At 40.2% G+C, this 24,771-nt stretch overlaps 1 protein-coding gene across 1 annotated transcript in view; it reads right to left on the bottom strand.

Annotated features, from left to right (window-relative positions):
• The window catches only part of LOC124719058 (F-box/LRR-repeat protein 7-like), a 100,868-nt gene extending 91,600 nt beyond the window's left edge, over window positions 1–9,268 (bottom strand). The window contains exon 1 of the mRNA XM_047244728.1: window positions 9,228–9,268. The gene's annotated coding sequence lies outside the window, so the exon portion shown is untranslated. The remainder of the gene's footprint in view (window positions 1–9,227) is intronic.
• Between the last annotated feature and the right edge of the window lie 15,503 nt (window positions 9,269–24,771).

Genomic DNA, 24,771 nt, shown 5'->3' with positions numbered 1-24,771 from the left:
TTCAGAAAAGACTTCCTGACACTTAAATCCATACTCGATGTTAACAAATTTCTCTTCTTCAGAAACGCATTCCTTGCTATTGCCAGTCTACATTTTATATCCTCTCTACTTCGACCATCATCAGTTATTTTGCTCCCCAAATAGCAAAACTCCTTTACTACTTTAAGTGTCTCATTTCCTAATCTAATTCCCTCAGCATCACCCGACTTAATTCGACTACATTCCATTATCCTCGTTTTGCTTTTGTTGATGTTCATCTTATACCCTCCTTTCAAGACACTCCATTCCATTCAACTGCTCTTCCAAGTCCTTTGCTACTCCGAACTTTTGTTTTGTTTCCTTTACTGCTTGCTCAATATACAGATTGAATAACATCGGGGAGAGACTACAACCCTGTCTCACTCCCTTCCCAAACACTGCTTCCCTTTCATGTCCCTCGACTCTTATAACTGCCATCTGATTTCTGTACAAATTGTAAATGGCCCTTCGCTCCCTGTATTTTACCCCTGCCACCTTCAGAATTTGAAAGAGAGTATTCCAGTCAACATTGTCAAAAGCTTTCTCTAAGTCTACAAATGCTAGAAACGTAGGTTTGCCTTTCCTTATCTTTCTTCTAAGATAAGTCGTAGGGTCAGTATTGCCTCACATGTTCCAACATTTCTACGGAATCCAAACTGATCCTCCCCGAGGTCGGCTTCTACCACTTTTTCCATTCGTCTGTAAAGAATTCCCATTAGTATTTTGCAGCTGTGATTTTCACATCTGTCCGTATGACGACATATTTCAAAGCACGTACCGATGGCTTGGGTTCTTCACCTGACGTTTATGCATCATTCAATAAGGAGCTTTATGTGTATCTGTCCCCTTCCTGTCTCATATTCACATGGCAATTGTGAAACACTGTTCAACTCCTTACTTCCTGCACACAACTTTCCACAAACATATTCGAGTAAATCGTGGTTTCCATTTCCAGAGGATATCAGCAAATACTAATAGTGCAGCTCTTCTAGTACACCAACCATTCATTTGTTGTGCTTGTTTAGTTGCATGAAATAGCAATTTTTATAGGATCCTTGCATTAAGTTTGTTCACATAAAAATGGTGCATTTAAATAAAGATTACAAAAAGAGACAAAAAAAACATTGTCCTTCCTCAGCTTCAGCAACTAACAACAGAACTGTGATCATATGCACCAAAATGTGATACCACAGCAGCCACTAACCCTTTCACACCCACTGGCTGCAGCAGGGTACATTAAAATATAATGTCTCTTAGTTTCAACAGAAACATTTTTCTCCAGTGGAAACATGTACTCATTTGCAAAAGACCAATTTTTTTATCGTATACAAGTGCTGCCAACTGCCGGGCTTACACAATTAAAGTGTCGAAGTCAGTGTGGCAGTGCACAGCAGCTTATGACCACCAGAATACACAGAAATGTTTGATTAGTTATATTCCACAGCACAATTTAGTATTATTTTGCACAGTGATTCTTGAATGATCAGTATCATGATCACATCTACATCTACATCTACATCCACACTCCGCAAGCCACCTGACAGTGTGTGGCGGAGGGTACCTTGAGTACCTCTATGGGTTCTCCCTTCTATTCCAGTCTCGTATTCTTCGTGGAAAGAAGGATTGTTGGCATGCCTCTGTTTGGGCTCTAATCTCTCTGATTTTACCCTCATGGTCTCTTCGCGAGATATACGTAGGAGGGAGCAATATACTGCTTGACTCCTCGGTGAAGGTATGTTCTCGAAACTTCGACAAAAGCCCGTACGGAGCTACTGAGCATCTCTCTTGCAGAGTCTTCCACTGGAGTTTATCTGTCATCTCCATAATGCTTTCGTGATCACTAAATTATCCTGTAACAAAGCGTGCTGCTCTCCATTGGATCTTCTCTCTCTCTTCTATCACCCTATCTGGTACGGATCCCACACCAGTGAGCAGTATTCAAGCAGTGGGCGAACAAGTGTACTGTAACCCACTTCCTTTGTTTTCGGACTGCATTTCCTTAGGATTCTTCCAATGAATCTCAGTCTGGCATCTGCTCTACCGACTTGATTAATTTTATATGGTCATTCCATTTTAAATCACTCCTAATGCGTACTCCCAGATAATTTATGGAATTAACTGCTTCCAGTTGTTGACCTCCTATATTGTAGCTAAGTGATAAAGGATCTTTCTTTCTGTGTATTCGCAGCACATTACACTTGCCTACATTGAGATTCAGTTGTCCTGCACCATGCTTCAATTCGTTGCAGGTCCTCCTGCATTTCAGCACAATTTTCCACTGTTACAACCTCTCGATATACTACAGCATCATCCGCAAAAAGCCTCAGTGAACTTCCAATGTTATCCACAAGGTCATTTATATACATTGTGAATAGCAACAGTCCTACGATACTCCCCTGCGGCACACCCTAAAATCACTCTTACTTTGGAAGATTTCTCTCCATTGAGAATGACATGCTGCGTTCTGTTATCTAGGAACTCTTCAATTCAATCATACAATTGGTCTGATAGTCCATATGCTCTCACTTTGTTCATTAAATGACTATGGGGAGTTGTATCAAATGCCTTGCGGAAGCCAAGAATCACAGCATCAACCTAGAAACCTGTGTCTATGGCCCTCCAAGTCTCGTGGACGATTAGTGCGAGCTGGGTTTCACACGATCATCTTTTTTGAAACCCATGCTGATTCCTACAGAGTAGATTTCTAGTCTCCAGAAAAGTCATTATACAGTAACATAATACGTGTTCCAAAATTCTACAACTGATCGACATTAGAGATATAGGTCTACAGTTCTGCACACCTGTTCGATGTCCCTTCTTGAAAATGAGGATGACCTGCGACCTTTTCCAGTCTTTTGGAACACTGTGCTCTTCTAGAAACCTACGGTACACCGCTGCAAGGAGGAGGCAAGTTCCTTCGCATATTCTGTGTAAAATTGAACTGGTATTCCATCAGGTCCAGTGGCCTTTCCTCTTCTGAGTGATTTTAATTGTTTTTCTATCCCTCTGTCATCTATTTCGATATCTACCATTTTGTCATCTGTGCAACAACTAGAGAAGGAACTAAGTGCAGTCTTTCTCTGTGAAACAGCTTTGGAAAAAGACATTTAGTATTTCGGCCATTAGTCTGTCATCCTCTGTTTCAGTACCATTTTGGTCACAGAGTTCTGGACATTTTGTTCTGATCCACCTACCACTTTGACATAAGACCAAAATTTCTTAGGATTTTCTGCCAAGTCAGTACATAGAACTTTACTTTTGAATAAATTGAACTCCTCTCGCATAGCCCTCCTCACACTACATTTCACTTCATGTAATTTCTGTTCATCTGCAAGGCTGAGGGGGCCTATAGAGACATCCAATTACCATGTTTGAGCCTGATTTAACCAGAACCTTCACCCAAATTATTTCACATTTCGGATCTCTGCAGTATACATTCCAATCTGAGTTTAGAATTTCATTACTGTTTACATCTTTCCATCCCTAGTACTATGTGGGCATTGTGACCGTTTATTAATGAGAACAGTTCTGGGACCTTTCTATAGACGCTCTTGCAGTTTATTATTACCACATTAATACTGTCATTCCCTGTTGCATTTTGCCTACAGCTACCTTGTCGCATCTCAGGAGGCGTCTTGTCGGGCCTAGGGAGGGAATTCTCTAACTTAAAAAACCCACATGTGCACTCCACACGTACTCCACTACCCTTGTAGCCGCTTCCTGTGTGTAGTGCACGTCTGACCTATTCAGGGGGACTCTACATTTCTCCACCCAATAGTGGAGGTAGAGAAATTTGCACCCCAGATCTCCGCAGAATCGTCTGAGCCTCTGGTTTAAGCCTTCCACTCGGCTTCAAACCAGAGGACCACGATCAGTTCTGGGAATGACACTACAAATAGTTAGCTCAGATTCCACCTCACGAGTAAGGCTTTTTGCCTTCACCAACTCCACCAACTGCCTGTATGAGCTGAGGATGACCTCTGAACCCAGACGGCAGGAGTCATTGGTGCCGACATGAGAGCAACAATTTGTAGTCAAATGCTCTCTATCGCCGCCAACAGGGCCTCCTCCACATCCCGGATGAGACCACCCCCTTCCCCCCCCCCCCCCCCCCACAAGCAGACAGAGTGAACACTGGCCTTCTTTCCCAACCTTTCCACTATTTCCCTAAGGCGTTCCATCACCCGCCTAACGTTGGAGCTCCCAATAACTAATAAACCTCTCCTCCCCTGTGCCTGCTCGGACCTTGCTAAAGGAGCGGCCACATGTCCACTCACAGACAGCGCGAGCAATGCCACACCGCCATCCTTCACATTGACACTCCACCTCGTGCGACGCGAATGCCATTGAACTCATCACTCCCCTTGGGGAGAGGGTGGCCCAACCGTGCACGGTACCCATGAAGATGTCTCGACAGCAGGGACCGTGGGTGAAGTGTGTAACACCTGGGGTGTAGCATGCCATGCACCCGACTCCCCACTGTCGCTACACTCCGAGGCAGCAGCCTGAAGACAGCTGACCGCGGCCATCAGCATGTTCAGCTGTTTGCTGACAGTGGCCAGCTCCTCCTGTGTCTGTACACAGCAGTCACACATCATCTCCATCCTAAGAAATCAACAATTTACTGTAGAGAGTTAAGTAATCAACTTTTAACTAGACTGCTAATTCACTTAAGGCGACTGATAGCTGACTACACTGTGGTTACTAGACACTTCTTGTTGTAAACAATGAAAATAAACACTAACTGTCTCTGGACTGTCTTCAAAACAAACACTAAATCTATGGAACACTATTACTCGTACTCGAAAATTGAAGCTTCCTAAAAGCAAAAACAGAAAGGAAAAAGAAGTGACAAGTAAGAAAAACACAGTTAATACTCAAATCTACTTAGCTTGCTTCAGACGTCTGCTTCAGATGGCAGTAATGACGACACTCACAACAGTGAATATCTCAAAATTAGTTATTTTAGTCCCTAAAAAGAAGCCAAGTGTTCAAAGTATATTTTGAAAATGGGCACATATTATTGTATAAATATTACATATAGAATTATTAAGAAATCACCTTAGAGCATTACAGCATACAGAAAAATATACCTTCCTCCAGAAAAAATTCAAGTTGTGAAAGAGTTCAGATAAATCACTCTTCAAAACCAGCAACTTTTGTTACACTACTCCTGATCCCAGCAAAACACCATAATGAGTTTCACACTCTGATACATCATTCCTTGTGCATAATGACACGGCCAGGGCCTTTAAAGTGTAACATCAATTCATTAGCTAGTACAAATACATCAAAATTTCCCAGTGTTGTGACATTCATAACAATATACTTGTGCCACAAGGCAAGCTGACAGTCCTTTTATGTTTAAACTAGTTTGAAACATCCTGACAGCTATTACAGTAAATGAAACTCTCCTGCTGAGAGCAAACCAAGATATTAGACTAATACACTGAATACCCACAATTTCTTTCTTTGTCAGTGCAAACAATAAAGTACAACGAAACTTTGGAAGATAATGACTGTGAAAATTTGAGGCTAATGTGGTGAGGACAACATACCTTTGAAGGACTCAAAAACTGTAGGAGCTTTGGGAAATAATGGCTGGCACCTGTTAGCGGTTTCTGTTGATCTAAAGCTTGGGCATTTTGTTCATTCAGAATGTTTAACAGTTGTTGAATGTCCATTATGATGTACCAATATTTTACATATTTACTTTTTGGTCAATTTGGAAACTTTCAGAGGGAAATGATTACCACAAAAATGTTGCATCAGTATTTTCCCAGAACTTTCACCAAAACTCTGTTAGCAATACTATCCATTACAAAAATGCACTACACTAATAAAATTAAACACCACAGATAACATGCCACTGAAAATTTTCATACAAAGCCAAATGTATTTAAATATTTCAGCCTATTTACCACCTTGCACAGTACAACATTCTTGAAAATGTACCAAACGTCATTGTACCTTGCAATACATTAAGTTCTAGCCCCAGGTGACAAAAGATAACAAAAGTATCTGAGGAAGGACAAAGGAACTGTCCAATACAATGACATACCACTGTATCACACCTTGCCCTTGCCTCCTCTTTCCAAATACTGAAAAATAATTTTCACTACAAAACACCTGTTTCATCCAACATCACTACAGTTTGCACTCTTTTAGGCTACTACACCAAATACAGATTTTTCCCCAAAATATAAACACTACTGCACCCTTGGGTAATAGCCCACTTCTCATAGCTGAGTAATGAAGAAAAATATAGAGGTCTTCATTTGGATCTGCTCAACAAACATTTCACAGCGATTGGGATGTTTCTATGTTCCACATTTCATGCACCGTGAAACATTTGACACACAGCGTTCACAACAGTCCAGTCTCTTAGCCATTGGTACAGATGCACCAAAAGAGGCCCAAGTCTCTTTGAGTAGCTACTTACAATGCAAAATTGTGCAACATTTACTGAGACTAATTCCTGCAGAGCAGGTAGCTATGGGCTACAAGTGATTTACTACCTGGCTTTGCCACTGGAGAAGGATGTCGAATTTGGCACACAGGGAATGGTACAAGCATTTCAATACGTACAATACTGAAGGACTACAACGAAAGCCTGTTGACTGCATTTTCTTAACAACTTTAGAGCAGAATTTCGAAATTCTACTCTAACAATGTTTTTACTCAGGAAATGACTATGTACAACTAACATTTTGAGATAGTATTTATATTAGGGCAAAATTGAAAATACTTTCTTATGCTACTAAACTCTTATTATATTTGCATGTCTAATGAACAGCTGTTGTGTGATGTAAAACCTTTACTGCATTATTGTAGCCTAGTGTATACAGGAACACAATGTTTAATGAGGGTAAAAGTAAAGACCTAGATGACTAACAGACTATGTCTTTGTAACACCATGAGCACACATGTAGCGATATAAAGTTGCACTATGTATTGTATGAACTTATATTGTTTTGATCTTACTTTTTTGTGCACATATTTGTATGTTTCCATTTCCTTAAAACGGTTTCCACAAATTTGCATGTACATTTGGACAACATCCTTAAAATATTTATTGTATAAGGATGAATAAATAAAATAATCTCTATATATATGAAAGGTAATGTCCCAATTGATTGATTCACTCACTCACTCACTCACTCACTCACTGACTGAACTCATCATTGCCCAGTCCAAACCACTACAGATGGAAACTTGAAATTTGCAGTGTGTTGATCTTGTATTGTACGCATCGTTTATGAAGCGATTTTCTGAAATCGCAGCCCTAAGTGTCTGAAACATGGGATGACAAGTTTTTTTGAAAATATGTTGCTATTAAGGCAATTTTGAGTGTAGACCTACGAAGATTGGTATTTGCTTTCTCTATCAGAAATAAAAACAGACACGTTCCAGTATTTTCCCAAATTTTTCCCCTATGGGGTGAAATAGTGGATGAAATGATGTTTTTAAAAAATAAATTGTTATTAAAGAACTACTCAAGTATTTTTAAAGTGCCATCTATAAAAATTGGTATTTAACATTTCCGTAACAAATAAAAAAAGGTGTGTTTCAGTGTTCTTAGAAATTCAACCCCCTGAGGGGTGGAATAGCGGATGAAATGTTTTATGAAAATATTTCATTGTGCAAGGCTTGTTACTGCTACATCCACGAAAAATTGAATTTGTCTTCTTGATTAGAAATTTAAAAAAATGTGTGTTTCACTGATTTTGGAAAATGGCTCTGAGCACTATGGGACTTTGCTTTTGGAAATTCAAGCCCTATGGGGGTGAAATAGGAGACGAAAGTTTTTATGGAAATATTTCATTATGCAAGGATTTTTGAAGCTAAATCTATGAAAATTTGTATTTGGCATCTCTGACACAAACACACAAAATTTGAATTTCACCGTGGAAAGTGAGGGTGAAGTGTTTTATGAAATATTACATTGTGAAAAAAATTTTAAAGCTAAATCTTAGAAAAGTGATACCTTGCTTCTCGATTAGAAATTAAAAAAATATGCCTCTCACTGTTTTTGGAAATTCAACCTCTAAAGTGGATGAAATAGGGGATGAAATTTTTTTAAAAAATATTTCGTTACATTAAAAAATTGGAAGCTAAATCTACGAAAATTCGTATTTCACTTCTCGGTTGGATATAAAGAGATGTGTGTAAATGTGCTAAGGGATGAAAATTAGTATGGAAATATCATCACAAAAAGCAAAAGGCATGGTTAACAAAAACCTTTGACTTTTGGTCAGAAATACATTCGAAAAAGACCACGCTTCTATGAGTTTAATTAGCGTGAAAAGTTTAGAATGTGCTGCAATTTGTAAACATAAAAATTCGATTAACGAAAGATGCAAAAAAAATCCGTGCAGACGATACAGTCTACGCCAGCGAATCAGTGGCCGCTCAGCTAGTAAATAATTAAGCTCTTAACTACAGATAGGCAAGGAGACTGCTTGCTACTTGAATTTCGTTAACTATGTACTCCCAAACACTTGCCGAACTAACATAACACTCATAATATAAAGTAAACGGTAATAATGTAGCAACGGCTACACTAACACAAAATATTTGTAAGCCAAACCACCAGAACAAAATGGTAAAATAATTTCTAATGTCATTCAGATTATTATTTCCTTGTCAAATACAAATGCTGTTTCATAAGGGAACTGCAATCTTGTTGCCTCCGCAATTACACCCACTTCAGCGTAGGTCCCTGAACGGCTTTTAAGTAAAACGTAACTTCAGAAAAAAATAATAATGATCAACGGAAAGTGTTACATGCCTATGTAATGCCGGAATTGTGCAAATACAATGCTAGTACATTACATGTTGTTACGCCCATCTCACTGCCGCTGGTAAACGCAGGAATCAACAGATTGTAGAGGTGCCTTTCATTATATTCATCGATTACCCCACAACTCTAGGCTGCGCAACTTTTCGAATAGTGACATTGGTGCCAGTTTATTCAAGTATAACCACACTTTTTCTGCGAAGTCGATTGACCAAACTACATTTTTTGTACAATTCCAAGATGAAAGATCAAGAACTTAACCATAGTGACCACTCCCACTGAGATTTTCTACCAAGTAATGGAATGTATATTTACGCCACGAGATAAGCACCCTCCAGTATCAGGAAGGTTGGTCTCGGGATAGAAATTTCTGGTCAACTAACGTCAAAATTGACTAGTGCGTACTAACCCTACAAATTCTCGTACCGGCACTCAACGCATACAGCACTATTTAACCGGCGGAGTTTATGCTGTCACCGCGCAGTGACAAAACAAGTGAGTATCGCACTAAGACAGCCAACATAAAAGAACACATAAGCATTGTAACTATCCTAATTCGTAAAACGCTCTTGATGGATAGTGTTTGGATTCAGAACAACTGGATTAATAAGTGTACAGTTGAAATGTGTTACAGAATGTATTCAAGTAGTAAGAAATGCGATGTGTAATTTCGAATTTTGGTGTTGCATGTTTGGTGAAACTGTGTGTCATATCGACGAGGGGCTACAAATCGGTAGTGCGTCTGTCACTCGGCTGAAATCGGAAAGTGGTCGCCGGGTCACGTGACGTTTCTCGTCTGCGGTGCGATTGATTGATGTTTATGTAGTCGCTATTGATCGAGCTACGGACAGTGTACCTGTTATATAGGAAAGGTCAACTTAACCTAATACCTTACAATATTTAATCTACATGTATAACATAAAACAACATACGAGTTATTGACATACATCTTTGTTTTAATTGACAAATTTACGATAGCGTTGTTACGGATACTATTGCAATTAAATATTTTTTTTTTACAAGGAAGGCTATAAATATGATTGCTGCTCGTTTATTCGCAACAATTTACGTTGTTCTGTTAGGTTCCTGCCTAACAAAAACATCGGAAATCGCGAAATATTAAGAAAATAAACAGCCAGATATTTGTGGCAGGCGAGCATCATTGCCGCCGAAGTATCAGATTCCACCCGCCTGCTGTTACCCAGGACGTCATCAATATGGCAGAAATGACAAAAAAGAAATCACATATTCATGTCCCACTCCAAAAATAAAATGAAACTATGACAACCGCGGAAAATTAGGGGTTTGGGGCGGAGGCAACCTAAATATTCATCAATAAAAAAAACACCGCACCATCCCAAAACAATACAAAAAAATTTAAATTACCACATTTCGCTGCACCAACAAGACCACAGGAAACGGACATTGCCCTTGAACTATATAGCTCAACCGCAGCTATTGATATCAAAAAACCAGCACCTACAACTCCGAAATGTGGAACCAAAACCACAACAACTCAAAAACCCAAATTCCATAATCCCAAATCCCATAATCACGACATCAATTAAAACACAGCCGACCTACTATAAATATACAACACACAAAACATCACAATTACTATTCAACGAACACAAAAATTACTTAAGTAACTAACGTAATGACAATTAATTGTATATGCTACCAGTAAAAAAAACGAATTGTTATGTATTAGGATGTGTAATGGACACTAAATTCTTGGGGTCGGGATTGAATGTAGATTGTCAGTAGAAATGGACATAACATGTAAAAACTGTGGCAAAGAGACTGCCCCCAGCATGTTATCCTTTACGAATACTTGCACCAGTTTGTAGTAGTTCATGTCTCAAAGTAATCTATTGGATATATACATTCAATCTTCGCTCGCAGAATCATGTTTAGGGGAACAAGTGTCGCGAACATTCAGATTGTCTTCAAGGTGCAAAAAAGGTACGCACAGAAAATAACAAAGAGCAGCAATAGGGACTGTTATGTAGATTTATTTTAAAAGCTAGAAATTCTAATTGGCCCAACTGAATACGCTTTCAAAACTGTAATTTACTTAAGGAACTATATTTATCTGTATACTACAAAAAGCTCAATACACGAGAATGAAACTAGATCCACTCATGACTTACACCTAAACAGGAAAAGCAAGTCAAAAACACAGACGTGTATGCTATACAATGGCCTAAAACTGTACAACAGACTGTCACAAGAAACTAAAGGTGTAAATGAGCTTCATACCTTCAGCCAAAAGCTAAAAACATATTTTTAAGTAAAAGCTGTCAAATTGTAAATGAATATTTAGAATAATTATAAATAGCTGCATAGTAATCATTGATACCCCATACATTGACCAACACTATATGGCATAATTATAAATATTGTAAGTGTAATTACAAGAACTGAAAAAAAAATTGTAAAAATACACTTATGTTTGTCAAATAAGAAACCTTTTGCCGACAATTAATGACATCCATACAATTTGTATTGTTATATGGATGAATAAATATATCAATCAATCAGTACTTAGTACACATCATTAGTTTAACATCTAATAAATTGCAATTTAATTATTATTTATTTACCCCCTCCAGGTATCATCTCACAATACAATGAAAGTTAATAGTTCAAAATATACATGCACAGGTAGTGTATATAAGGATGTTTTCATGAGAGCAGAACACGTCGCTGGCCATGGCCTTGATGAATGAACCATCCCAGGATTTGACTGAAACGGTTTAGGAAAACAACACCTTCCCAAGCAAGAAGTCAGTGTTTTAACCACTGCATTGCTTTATTTGGTTGATCCCTATTGTACAATGTTCTTTGTTTCACAGAATTTACTGTAGATAACTTATGAAACAGGAAAAGCATAGGTTAAGTTTGTCGTTGCAATTTTTTTATTTCTCAAAATTAAAAAATGTGACTACAGACAAAGACTTTTTTCTGACTGTGTTGGTTGCTGTTAGAACTAACAGTATGTTTGCAACATGCAGCATAAAACATAGTTTTTCTCGTAACTGCTGTGCAAACTGAACACAACCACTAGTGACTCCTGGGCCCTAAACTTGCTGCTATGCCTCTTGCACTAACTCTAATCCGTTCAGAAAACTGATTTCAGGTCCGTAGTCATATAGCTATGCCCCATACACATCTTCATGTCATTCCCTCAGTCTGCCAGCAAATCTGAGTCAGAATTGCCCGTCATCATCATCATCATCATCATCATTAGGATTTCCTTCCAGTGAGCCTGGTAGGAACTTTGTGAACGATATGCCTCCATTGGTTTCTGTCCTAGTATAGCTTTTCCCTCTCCACCACATCCTATGTTACTCCTCTCCTCTTGAGATCTTCCTTAACCTGGTCTGTCCATCTCTTTCTAGGCCACTCAATTGGTCTTCTTCCTGGTACCTTCATCTCCAAATAATGGCGTGGAGTTTGAAGTGGTTCGGTCATGTGAAGCGAATGCACCTGTCTCGATCTCAAAGCAATCATTCTCTCCTCTGTAGTCAATGTCACCTCCAGGTCTCTCCTAGTTTTTTGTAGAGCTGACCTAAGGAACTTCATTTCACATGCTTGTATTTGACTTTCTTCTCTCTTATTTATGACACAGGCATTCCCCACCATGAGTGAAATGTCGAATGTCAAGGGATGACCAAACATTACTATCATGGCAATATAGATTTTGGTTCGTAGTTTTCTTTTGAAAGTGTTACATTTGGATCATGTATCATAATAACCTCAAAAGCCAAAGAAACTGTTACACCTCCCTAATACTGTGTAGGGTCCCCCCAAGCATGCAGAAGTCCCGCAACATGTCGTGGCATGGACTCTGCTAATGTCTGAAGTAGTGCTGGAGGAAATTGACACTGCAGGTCTGTCCAAAAATCTGTAAGAGTTCAAGGGTGTGGAGATCTCTTCTGAACAGCATGTCGCAAGGCATTCCAGATATGCAGAGTTTGGTAGCCAGCGGAAGTTGTCACTCCAACTGCACACGTCCCACACCATTACAGAGTCTCCACCTGCTTGAAAAGTCCCCTGCTGACATGCAGGGTCCATGGATTCATCCTCCACACGATACAATTTGAAACGAGTCTCATCCGACCAGACAACATGTTTCCAGTCATCAACACTCCAATGTCGGTGCTGACGGGCCCAAGTGAGGTGTAAAGCTTTGTATCGTGCAGTCATCAAGGATACATAAGTGGGTCTTTGGCTCCAAAAGCCCATATCGATGACGTTTTGGTGAATGTTTCGCACACTGACACTTATTGATGGCCCAGCATTGAAATCTGCGACAATTTGCGAGAGGGTTGCATTTCTGCCATGTTGAAAGATTCTCTTCAGTCATTGTTGGTCCTGTTCTTGCAGGATCCTTTTCTGGCCGCACTGATGCCAGAGATTTGATGTTGTTGTTGTTGTTGTTGTGGTCTTCAGTCCTGAGACTGGTTTGATGCAGCTCTCCATGCTACTCTGTCTTGTCCAAGCTCCTTCATCTCCCAGTACCTACTGCAACCTACATCCTTCTGAATCTGCTTAGTGTATTCATCTCTTGGTCTCCCTCTACGATTTTTACCCTCCAGGCTGCCCTCCAGTACTAAATTGGTGATCCCTTGATGCCTCAGAACATGCCCTACCAACCGGTCCCTTCTTCTGGTCAAGCTGTGCCACAAACTCCTCTTCTCCCCAATTCTATTCAATACCTCCTCATTAGCTATGTGCTCTACCCATCTAATCTTCAGCATTCTTCTGTAGCACCACATTTTCGAAAGCTTCTATTCTCTTCTTGTCTAAACTATTTATCGTCCATGTTTCACTTCCATACATGGCTACACTCCATACAAATACTTTCAGAAATGACTTCCTGACACTTAAATCTATACTCAATGTTACTCTTCTTCAGAAACGCTTTCCTTGCCATTGCCAATCTACATTGTATATCCTCTCTACTTCGACCATCATCAGTTATTTTGCTCCCCAAATAGCAAAACTCCTTTACTACTTTAAGTGTCTCATTTCCTACTCTAATTCCCTCAGCATCACCCGGCTTAATTCGACTACATTCCATTATCCTCATTTTGCTTTTGTTGATGTTCATCTTATACCCTCCTTTCAAGACACTGTCCATTCTGTTCAATTGCTCTTCCAAGTCCTTTGATGTCTCTGACAGAATTACAATGTCATTGGCGAACCTCAAAGGTTTTATTTCTTCTCCTTGGATTTTAATACTTGCTCCGAATTTTTCTTTTGTTTCCTTTACTGCTTGCTCAATATACAGATTGAATAACATCAGTGAGAAGCTACAACCCTGTCTCACTCCCTTCCCAACCATTGCTTCCCTTTCATGCCCCTCGACTCTTATAACTGCCATCTGGTTTCTGTACAAATTGTAAATAGCCTTTCGCTCCCTATATTTTACCCCTGCCACCTTCAGACTTTGAAAGAGAGTGTTCCAGTCAACATTGTCAAAAGCTTTCTCAAAGTCTGCAAATGCTAGAAATGTAGGTTTGCCTTTCCTTAATCTTTCTTCTAAGATAAGTCGTAGGGTCAGTATTGCCTCACGTGTTCCAACATTTCTACGGAATGCAAACTGATCTTCCCCGAGGTCGGCTTCTACTAGTTTTTCCATTCGTCTGTAAAGAATTCGCGTTAGTATTTTGCAGCTGTGACTTATTAAACTGATAGTTCAGTGATTTTCACACCTGTCAACATCTGCTTTCTTTGGGATTGGAATTATTATATTTTCTTGAAGTCTGAGGGAATTTCGGCTGTCTCATACATCTTGCTCACCAGATGGTTGAGTTTTGTCAGGATTGGCTCTCCCAAGGCTGTCAGTAGTTCTAATGGAATGTTGTCTATTCCCGAGGCCTTGTTTAGACTTAGGTCTTTCAGTGCTCTGTCAAACTCTTCACGCAGTATCGTATCTCCCATTTCATCTTCATCTACCTTCTTTTCCATTTCCATAATATTGTCCTCAAGAACATCGCTCCTGTATAGAGATTTGATATTTCACTAAAGTCCTGACATTCACGGTACACTTGTGAAATGGTGGTACTACGGGAAATTGTCACTTCATCGCTATGTCGTAGATGCTGTGTCCCATCGCTCGTGCACCGACTATAGCACCACTTTCAAACTCACTTAAATCTTGATAATTTGCCATTGTAGCAGCAGTAACTGATCTAACAACTGCACCAGACACTTGTTGTCTTATATAGGCATTGCCGACTGCAGTGCCACAGTCTCTCTGTTTACATATCTCTGTATTTCAATATGCGTGCCTATACCAGTTTCTTTCACGCTTTGGTGTATAACAAGATGTTGTTGTTGTCTCCTTTCGTTAGTAATTCCTACTCTTGAGTCTTAAGTAATCTGTAGTTGTGTGGTATTCATTACTCACGCGAGTTTTATACAGAATAAACAAATTTCTTACAAGTTTGTCACAGGTACATAAAAACAATTTTTGTAATAATAATGTTTACAAGTAATCAATAGTAGTACACAGGTTGACAGCCTGCATTAATTTACACAAGAATCTTGCATACACAAGCAAAGTCTACAAAAGGCAGTTGTTTTTTTGCCATACTGCAGAAAATTCTAATATAATTGTACAAATTGAAAATTAACTTTTTTATTTCATCTATGCTCTCATCTGTATTTCCAGCAATACACTGTTTTTTTGTTTCCTTCTTTCATGATATATGTTCCTACATGAAAAAGGGAGCATTTTACTCCATTTCCAAATTTGCATTTACATTTGTTCTATAGCTTCGCCTGCAAGTACTGCTGCACTTTATAGCAATATCCAGGGATGAGATGTTCCTGCAGTTTTCTTTTGAAGGTGCTCAGTTCCTTTACGCTAAGTGACTGTTGTAAAATAACAGAAAATAGTTTTGAGGTTTTTTGTGTTTTTTTTTTTCCTTGATAAATGAACATTCAAACTATCTCGTGTTCCATGATTATGTATGGAACCACTAGTGAAATAGTTAATGTTTTCTGTGGTACGTGGGTGAATGTGTGTATTTTTCCTAGAAAAAGAGCAAGAGCTCAGAAGCTAGGATGAATGCTACTTCCTGTTATGTGTTTCTCTGCTTTATTCATCAGTCCACTATGCAGTTGCCTTTCCCTTATTTTTGTGTTTCTTCATCCTGGAATTTCCATTATTGTAAATGAAGATGAGATGGCAAACATGATACCGCCAGAAAAAAAAAAAACTTGACACAGCACTGAAAGATCATAAGTCGAAAACATCTTTCCTTTTCAGTTATTGACATCATTGGGAGAGTCAGCCATGACAAAATTGTTCCATTCAATGTGCAAGATACGAGGGCATGCTGAAAACTAATGTCTCCGAACTTTTATATGAAAATTCTTGCAGCTTTTTAAATAAAACAAACTTTAGTAACATTTTATTCTTTATGTCTGTGCACTTATTCCTCAACATCATCTCATCACCTCAGCGACAAACACATTTCTAGCAATGAGACACCCAGTTTGTTGATATCGTCACTGTAAAATGTTTAACTGTGTTGACGGTGCTGCAAACTCACCTCTACTTGCACCGCTTCATCACTATCAAAGTGAAGTCGTCCAAGGTGGTGTTCTTTCAGTTTTGGAAACAGATTAAAATCAATAACGAGCTATGGATGGGCCCACATTTTAGCAAGTCCAAAAAATATTGTTTTCACACCCAAACATGTTTCACCACAGTTGTGGTATCCTTGGCAAGTTTTTTCTTTTATTTTTCTGAAATACATACCTATAAGTTACGTTCAGGCCACCAAATATGTTTCATTAGATTTTATTATGTGAAGGAAAGTTGCTATTCACCATACAGCGGAAATGCTGAGTCGCAGATAAGACTTTCACAATTAAAGCTTACAGCCTTTAAGGCCTTCGTCAACACTACACATACACACACACACACACACAAATGCAGTCACAGGCAACTGAAACCACACTGTATGGTGTGTGTGTGTGTGTGTGTGTGTGTGTGTGTGTGTGTGTGTGTGTCCCTATATTTACCCCTGTCATCTTCAGAATTTCAAAGAGAGTATTCCAGTCAACACTGTCAAAAGCTTTCTTTAAGTCTACAAATACTAGAAATGTAGGTTTGCTTTCCTATCTTCTAATATAGGTCCTAGTGTCAGTATTGCCTTGCTTGTTCCTACATTTCTCCAAAATCGTAACTGACCTTCCCCAAGGTCGGCTTCTATCACCTCTTTCATTCTTTTGTAGTTGAACCAATATAAAAAGCTGTGCAATGATTGCAGCAGAGCTGGTATATGACATGGCTACTTAACAGGTGGCCTGTCCTCTGATGGGATAAAATAAGCCTGTAACTGGACTGGAATACAAAGTGCTGGGTGGGCGGGTGGGTCTTCCACAGAGCTAAGTTTCCTGAGGCAAGGGGCTGGGATTGGGGGTGGCATAGGAGTGGACTAAGAGGTCGGGTGGGCGACAGAACACCACTTTAGGAGCAATGGGAAGGATCTTCGATAGTATGCACTACACATTGATCTTGCCAAAAGCCGAGAAGTGATTCTTCTCGGTGTCATAGCTCCCTGGGGCACTCCGGGATGCTCTCTGTCTGACCTCGAGTGTGAATAAGTTTCTGGCACAGCAGCGGGTGTCACGGGCCCTAGTGTTACTACTATTATCTCATTTTTTAGGCGTTGTTTAAGAAGGGATTGTTTGAAGTGCTGCACCTAAGAAGATGAAATAGCTGATGAAAGGTTTTATTTAAAATGTCACCATTAAGAAAATTTTGAAGCTAGCCCTACAAAAATTGTTATTTGGTTTCTCAGTAAGAAATAACGAAATACACGTTTTTTGAAATTTAACCCCTATGGCACAGAGTGTGGGAGAAAGCTTTTTCTTCTATTTATTGAAGATGTTCTAAAGTATTTTTAAAGCTACATCTATGGAAATTGGTATTTGTCTTCTTGGTTAGAAATAAAGAAATACATGTTTCAGTGGTTTTGCAAATTTAACCCCTAAAGGGTGAAATAGGGGATGAAATGCTTTATGAAAATATTTCATTGTGAAAGCATTTTTGAAGCTAAATCTATCAAAATTTGAATTTGGCTCTTTGGGTAGAAGCAAAAAAAAATTGTGTTTCACTATTTTTTATTACTGCAATCCTTACAGGGGTGCAGCAGAGCCAGACTGAGCCACTGACTCATCATCGCCCAGCCCAAACACCCAAGGGCAGAAACTTGAAATTTGGAGAAGGGGTGCCACACTTTAAGAGGGGACTGTTCGAAATTCCACTCCTAAGGGGTGAAAAGTGGGATGAAGGGCTTTTTGAAAATATGCTGCTATTAAGGAAATATGAAGCCAGAGCTAGGAAAATTGGTATTTGGTTTCTCAGTCAGAAATTAAAAAAAAAAAAAAAAAATTCGTGTGTCAGCATTTTTGGAGTTTCAACTACTAACCGGGTAAAATAGTGAGTGAAAGGTTTTTGAAAATAAATCATTATTAAAGAACTACTAAAGCATTTTTAAAGCTAGATCTGTGAAAACTGGTATTTAGCTTCTTGGTTAGAAATAAAAATGTTTCAGTGTTTTTGGAAATTCAATCTCTAATTGTAAGGGGATGAAAAGTTTTATGAAATTATTTCATTATGAATGCATTTGTAAAGCTAAATCTATGAATATGTTTATTTGACTTTTCTGTTACAAATAAAAAAACGTACTTCACTGTTTTTGAACATTCAACCCGTAAGGGGATGAAATTTTTTAGGAAAATATTTCATTATTTTAAAAACAATTTTTAAAGCTACATCTATGAGAATTGCTATCTCACTTCCTGGTTAGATGTAAAGAAATGTACGTTATGGGATGAAAGTTTCTATCGGAAATATCACCAGAAGAATGCAAAAGGCCATAATTAACAAAAGCCTTGGACTTCAGTTACCAGCATTACCTTTTGATCAGAAATACATTCAGAAAAAAACCATGCTTCTATGGCCTTAATTAGTGTGAAAAGTTTAGAAGGTGTTGCAATTTGTGAACAACATAAAAATTCAATCAAGGGAAACAGTAAAAGTATGTGCAGACCATACAGTTTACGCAAGTGAAGTAGCCGGCACTACACTAGTTTTTTATGTAAGGAGTAAGCAGAAAGTTTCCATTTGAGGGAACTGTTGCAGCGCATATGCAATGTAATGTGACTCTGATGCTGGTATACGAGCACTGACATGTAGGCAAGGAATTAGTGTGCCATCCGTGTCTTTCCAACATGCATACAGTAAATACAGAAATGTGAACTGTGGTGACGCAAATGGGTACAAACGAGACCGACTTCTTGTAACTCTTATATGGTCACTGAAGGCCAAACTTCAGTAGACATTCATCACAGAATCGAAAACCAACTGTGGCAACAGGTGCTGGTGCTGCTGCTGCTTCGTGATAATGCACGTCTCCATATAGCAAATGTCATAATGCAGAAGTTGCGCCAACTCGAGTGGAGGCACTCTAGCACCTGCAGTATAGTCCTGATCTCTCCACACACGATTGTCACACCTTTGGTCCCTCGAAATAGATCTTGGAGGTTCGACGATTCCTGCAAACTAGAGTGTGCAGCAGGAAGTTAAGGACTTCTTAACACAGCAGGATGTAGCATTTTACCAAATGGTACCTTCAACCTGGTGTGTTTGTGGTAAGATTACCTCAAAGCTCATTGTGATTATGCCTGACTGCCATACGGATTCTGAAATGTACGGCCTTCAAACAGAAACTTTCTTAATGACCCTTACATTAATGACATATCTAGTATAGTGACTTGTAAATCTGTTTAGACTGATGATTATGTGTTTAAAGGGACTTAGCTACTAGGTCATCAGTCCCTCCTTGAGACTGGTTTGATGCAGCTCTCCATGCTACTCTATCCTGTGAAAGCTTCTTCATGTCCCAGTACCTACTGCAACCTACATCCTTCTGAATCTGCTTAGTGTATTCATCTCTTGGTCTCCCTCTACGATTTTTACCCTCCACAGTGCCCTCCAATGCTAAATTTGTGATCCCTTGATGCCTCAAAACATGTCCTACCAACCGACCCCTTCTTCTAGTCCAGTTGTGCCACAAATTTCTCTTCTCCCCAATCCTATTCAATATCTCCTCATTAGTTACGTGATTTTCTGTAGCACCACATTTCGAAAGCTTCTATTCTCTTCTTGTCCAAACTAGTTATCGTCCATGTTTCACTTCCATACATGGCTACACTCCATACAAATACTTTCAGAAACGACTTCCTGACACTTAAATCTATACTCGATGTTAACAAATTTCTCTTCTTGAGAAACGCTTTCCTTGCCATTGCCAGTCTACATTTTATATCCTCTCTACTTCAACCATCATCAGTTATTTTACTCCCTCAATAGCAAAACTCCTTTACTACTTTATGTGTCTCATTTCCTAATCTAATTCCCTCAGCATCACCCGACATAATTTGACTACATTCCATTATCCTCGTTTTGCTTTTGTTGATGTTCATCTCATATCCTCCTTTCAAGACACTGTCCATTCCGTTCAACTGCTCTTCCAAGTCCTTTGCTGTATCTGACAGAATTACAATGTCATCGGCGAACCTCAAAGTTTTTATTTCTTCTCCCTGCACTTTAATACCTACTCCGAATTTTTCTTTTGTTTCCTTTACTGCTTGCTCAATATACAGATTGAATAACATCGGGGAGAGGCTACAAACCTGTCTCACTACTTTCCCAACCACTGCTTCCCTTTCATGCCCCTCGACTCTCATAACTGCCATCTGGTTTCTGTACAAATTGTAAATAGCCTTTCGCTCCCTGTATTTTACCCCTGCCATCTTCAGAATTTGAAAGAGAGTATTGCAGTTAACATTGTCAAAAGCTTTCTCTAAGTCTACAAATGCTAGAAACGTAGGTTTGCCTTTTCTTAATTTTTCTTCTAAGATAAGTCTTAAGGTCAGTATTGCCTCACGTGTTCCAACATTTCCACGGAATCCAAACTGATCTTCCCCGAGGTCGGCTTCTACCAGTTTTTCCATTCGTCTGTAAAGAATTCGTGTTAGTATTTTGCAGCTGTGACTTATTAAACTGATAGTTCGGTAATTTTCATACCTGTCAACACCTGCTTTCTTCGGGATTGGAATTATTATATTCTTCTTGAAGTCTGAGGGTATTTCGCCTGTCTCATACATCGTGCTCACCAGATGGTAGAGTTTTGTCATGACTGGCTCTCCCGAGGCCATCAGTAGTTCTAATGGAATGTTGTCTACTCCCGGGGCCTTGTTTCGACTCAGGTCTTTCAGTGCTCTGTCAAACTCTTCACGCAGTATATTATCTCCCATTTCATCTTCATCTACATCCTCTTCCATTTCCATAATATTGTCCTCAAGTACATCACCCTCGTATAAACCCTCTATATACTCCTTCCACCTTTCTGCCTTCCCTTCTTTGCTTAGAACTGGGTTGCCATCTGAGCTCTTGATATTCATACAAGTGGTTCTCTTCTCTCCAAAGGTCTCTTTAATTTTCCTGTAGGCAGTATCTATCTTACCCCTAGCGAGACAAGCCTCTACATCCTTACATTTGTGCTCTAGCCATCCCTGCTTAGGCATTTTGCACTTCCTGTCGATGTCATTTTTGAGACATTTGTATTCCTTTTTGCCTGCTTCATTTACTGCATTTTTATATTTTCTCCTTTCATCAATTAAATTCAATATTTCTTCTGTTACCCAAGGATTTCTATTAGCCCTCGTCTTTTTACCTACTTGATCGTCTGCTGCCTTCACTACTTCATCCCTCAGAGCTACCCATTCTTCTTCTACTGTATTTCTTTCCCCCATTCCTGTCAATTGTTCCCTTATGCTCTCCCTGAAACTCTCTACAACCTCTGGTTCTTTCAGTTTATCCAGGCCCCATCTCCTTAAATTCCCACCTTTTTGCAGTTTCTTCAGTTTCAATCTGCAGTTCATAACCAATAGATTGTGGTCAGAATCCACATCTGCCCCAGGAAATGTCTTACAATTTAAAACCTGGTTCCTAAATCTCTGTCTTACCATTATATAATCTATCTGATACCTTTTAGTATCTCCAGGATTCTTCCAGGTATACAACCTTCTTTTATGATTCTTGAACCAAGTGTTAGCTATGATTAAGTTATGCTCTGTGCAAAATTCTACAAGGCGGCTTCCTCTTTCATTCCTTCCCCCCAATCCCTCCTTATCATGAGAGAAACATGTAAAAAAAAGTGGGGGGGGGGGGCAATGACACAACTGCTCGAACTATAAGCAAGTCAAAGAGTTTAAAACGGTATGACAGCTGTCGTAACACAACAGGTAAAAGAAAATAGAGCTAATTGGAAGTAGCAGAGCATATGAGGGCACAGACCCCATCGGCCGCTCTCTTGACATTAAAATGACTGGTACAGTAGGGTTTGTTGTTTTTCAGAGCAGGGAGGTGTGTTTCCGTAAACCATGGTGGCAGCTTCTTGCACAAGAGGATCTAAAGGCACAACAAGGTGAGAGGGGAAAAAAGTAACCTACAGTTGCTTGGTGGGTACCTGTCACAAGGGGAGGGGCTCTCGCCCACACAACTACCCCGTAACACTGGAAGTGGAAGAGTATTATCGGTTAGAGTAAAATCTGCTCTCAATTAGGAAATGCAACACTTTGGTAGTGGCGGTCACATCATCAGAAAGCATCTGCGGTAGTGAAGTAGGCAAGCTGAGAGTGTGCCACACATCGTCCAGCAGGGTGCACTCAACAAGAATGTGTACTATCGTCAGTAGACAACCGCAGCTGCAGTGAGGACGATCCTCCTGATGCTGAAGGAACTCGTGGGTGAATCCCGTGTGGCCGATGGCATCATTCCGAGAGGCCTGGAAAGACGTATGCCACACCTTAGCGGACCCTTTAATCACTCTCAGTTTGTTTTGGGTCATAGTAGCCTGCCATTCCTATTCCCAGAGCCTCAAAATATTGTGTCAAAAGTTTCAATATTAGGTCTGCGACTGGTATTCCGATGGCAGTCTGATCTCCTGTAGTTGCATTTTGACAGTCGGTGAGTTCATTTCCTGTAATGCCTATGTGTCCCGGTGTCCATACAGAGGTCACTGTCTTTCCAGAGCGGTAGAGGTCGTCAGCCAGTAGGTCCCGGATGTTGGCAACCACAAAATTTTTGGGTAGCGCAGGATTATGCCTTTTAAGCAACTCGTGGAGTTGCTAAAAATTGGAAAGTTTGTTGTGACCTGGGATTTGGCGTACTGCAAACTGTAAGAGATGGAAACCAACTCTGCAGAGTGTGTACTGCAGATACTCAGCAGACAGTGATTCTCAAGTCCCCTTGCACGCGCAAAACTAACCCTGTTGACTTTCGATAAATCTGTGTGGATGCATACACAATTAGAATAATCGTGGATGACTGAAAGAAACAGGTGTCAGAGAAAGGTAGGATCGGATCCTTCTTGGGGCCACAAAAGAGGTCCATACGTATCACACAGCACGGTACAGCCCACGGGGATGTCAAGAAGGAGCACTAGGAACACAGACTGACTGAGGCTGTCGCAGGTCCTTCAGTAAAATATCGAGTCAGATCCCAGATGGTCTTCCCAGTTTAGGGCAATGCGCAAACAGTCTGGCCTGCTGGTTGTCAAACATAGTTGAGTGACACGGGTGGACTGGCATCTGACAGATTGTGACTGTGTAGCTTGGCAGAACCTGCTGGCATCTAAGCCACCGCGGTGGGACACCGGTTTCTGCCAGGAGGCTGTCAACAGGGCCCGTACAGAAGGTCTCCATTGCCAGCCGTGCACCAGTGCAGTGAACAGAGTCCGGCAAGCTAAGTGCTACCGACCTGTAGGCAACATGTCCATAGTCCGCGTGGGATAAAATCGGCACTTCGTAAAATATCAGAAGAACTGTGCAGTTTGTGCTCCACGAGGAGTGACTAACAAAATGGAGAGCATTCAGTTTCTTCCTGCGAGCTGCCTCGAGCCGGTAGACATGTGGCAGTCAAGTTAGGTTGTAGTCAAATAAAATACTAAAGAACTGTAAAGTTTCAATGACTTCAAGTAACTGGTCACCACGATACATTTATGGGTGTGAGCAGTCTGGAGTCGACAAAAATGCATAACTCCTTAATTTGTAGGAGAAAAGTGACAGTTGTGATTCAGGGCCCAGTCGTGGACTCTCCAGCTGGCCCCCTGAAGTTGGCACTCAGTGGTGCGCAGTGATGCAGAGGCACAGTACAGGCAAAGGTCATCCACGTACAGTGACAGAGAGACTGTGGGGCCCACTGCATTTATGATACCATCGATGGTCATAGCAAACAGTGTTACGCTCAGAACTGAACCCTGAGGGACTCCAGTTTTCTGTACATATCGGTTGCCGAGAGTTGAACCTACCCGGACAAAAACAGAGAGAGAGGAAATTCTGGATAAAAAGGGGTAAACTGCCCTGGGAACGTCATTCGTGCAAGGTAGATAGGATGTGATGTCACCAGATTGTATCGTACCTGTATGTCTTCTGTAAGTCGAAGAACATAGATGTTGGCAATGCGCAAAACACAGCACACTGCACATTCCAGATGAACCGTGTGATTCGTAGTGGACCGGAAAGCCTGACAGCCACTTTGTAACTGTGATATATGCCCTCTGGCTTGAAGGTGCCAAGAATGACAGTGATTGACCAATCATTCGAATAGCTTACACAGCCCACTCGTCAGAGAGATTGGCCAGTAGCTAGTTAAAATATGTGGATACTTTCTCAGTTTCAGGAAAGCAATAATAATACCTTCCCACCACTGAGTGGGAAATTCTCCTTCCCACCAAATACGATTAAAACTCCCGAGGATATGTCGGCACAAAAACGTTTAACGTACGGCTGTGGATTTTGTCGGGTCCAGGGGTCTTATCTCAACACACTGCCCATGCACTGCGAAGCTCCCACTC

This window comes from Schistocerca piceifrons, chromosome 10 (genome assembly GCF_021461385.2).
Source record: "Schistocerca piceifrons isolate TAMUIC-IGC-003096 chromosome 10, iqSchPice1.1, whole genome shotgun sequence".
Lineage (NCBI taxonomy): Eukaryota > Metazoa > Arthropoda > Insecta > Orthoptera > Acrididae > Schistocerca > Schistocerca piceifrons.
This window is presented reverse-complemented; position numbering and strand designations above follow the sequence as displayed.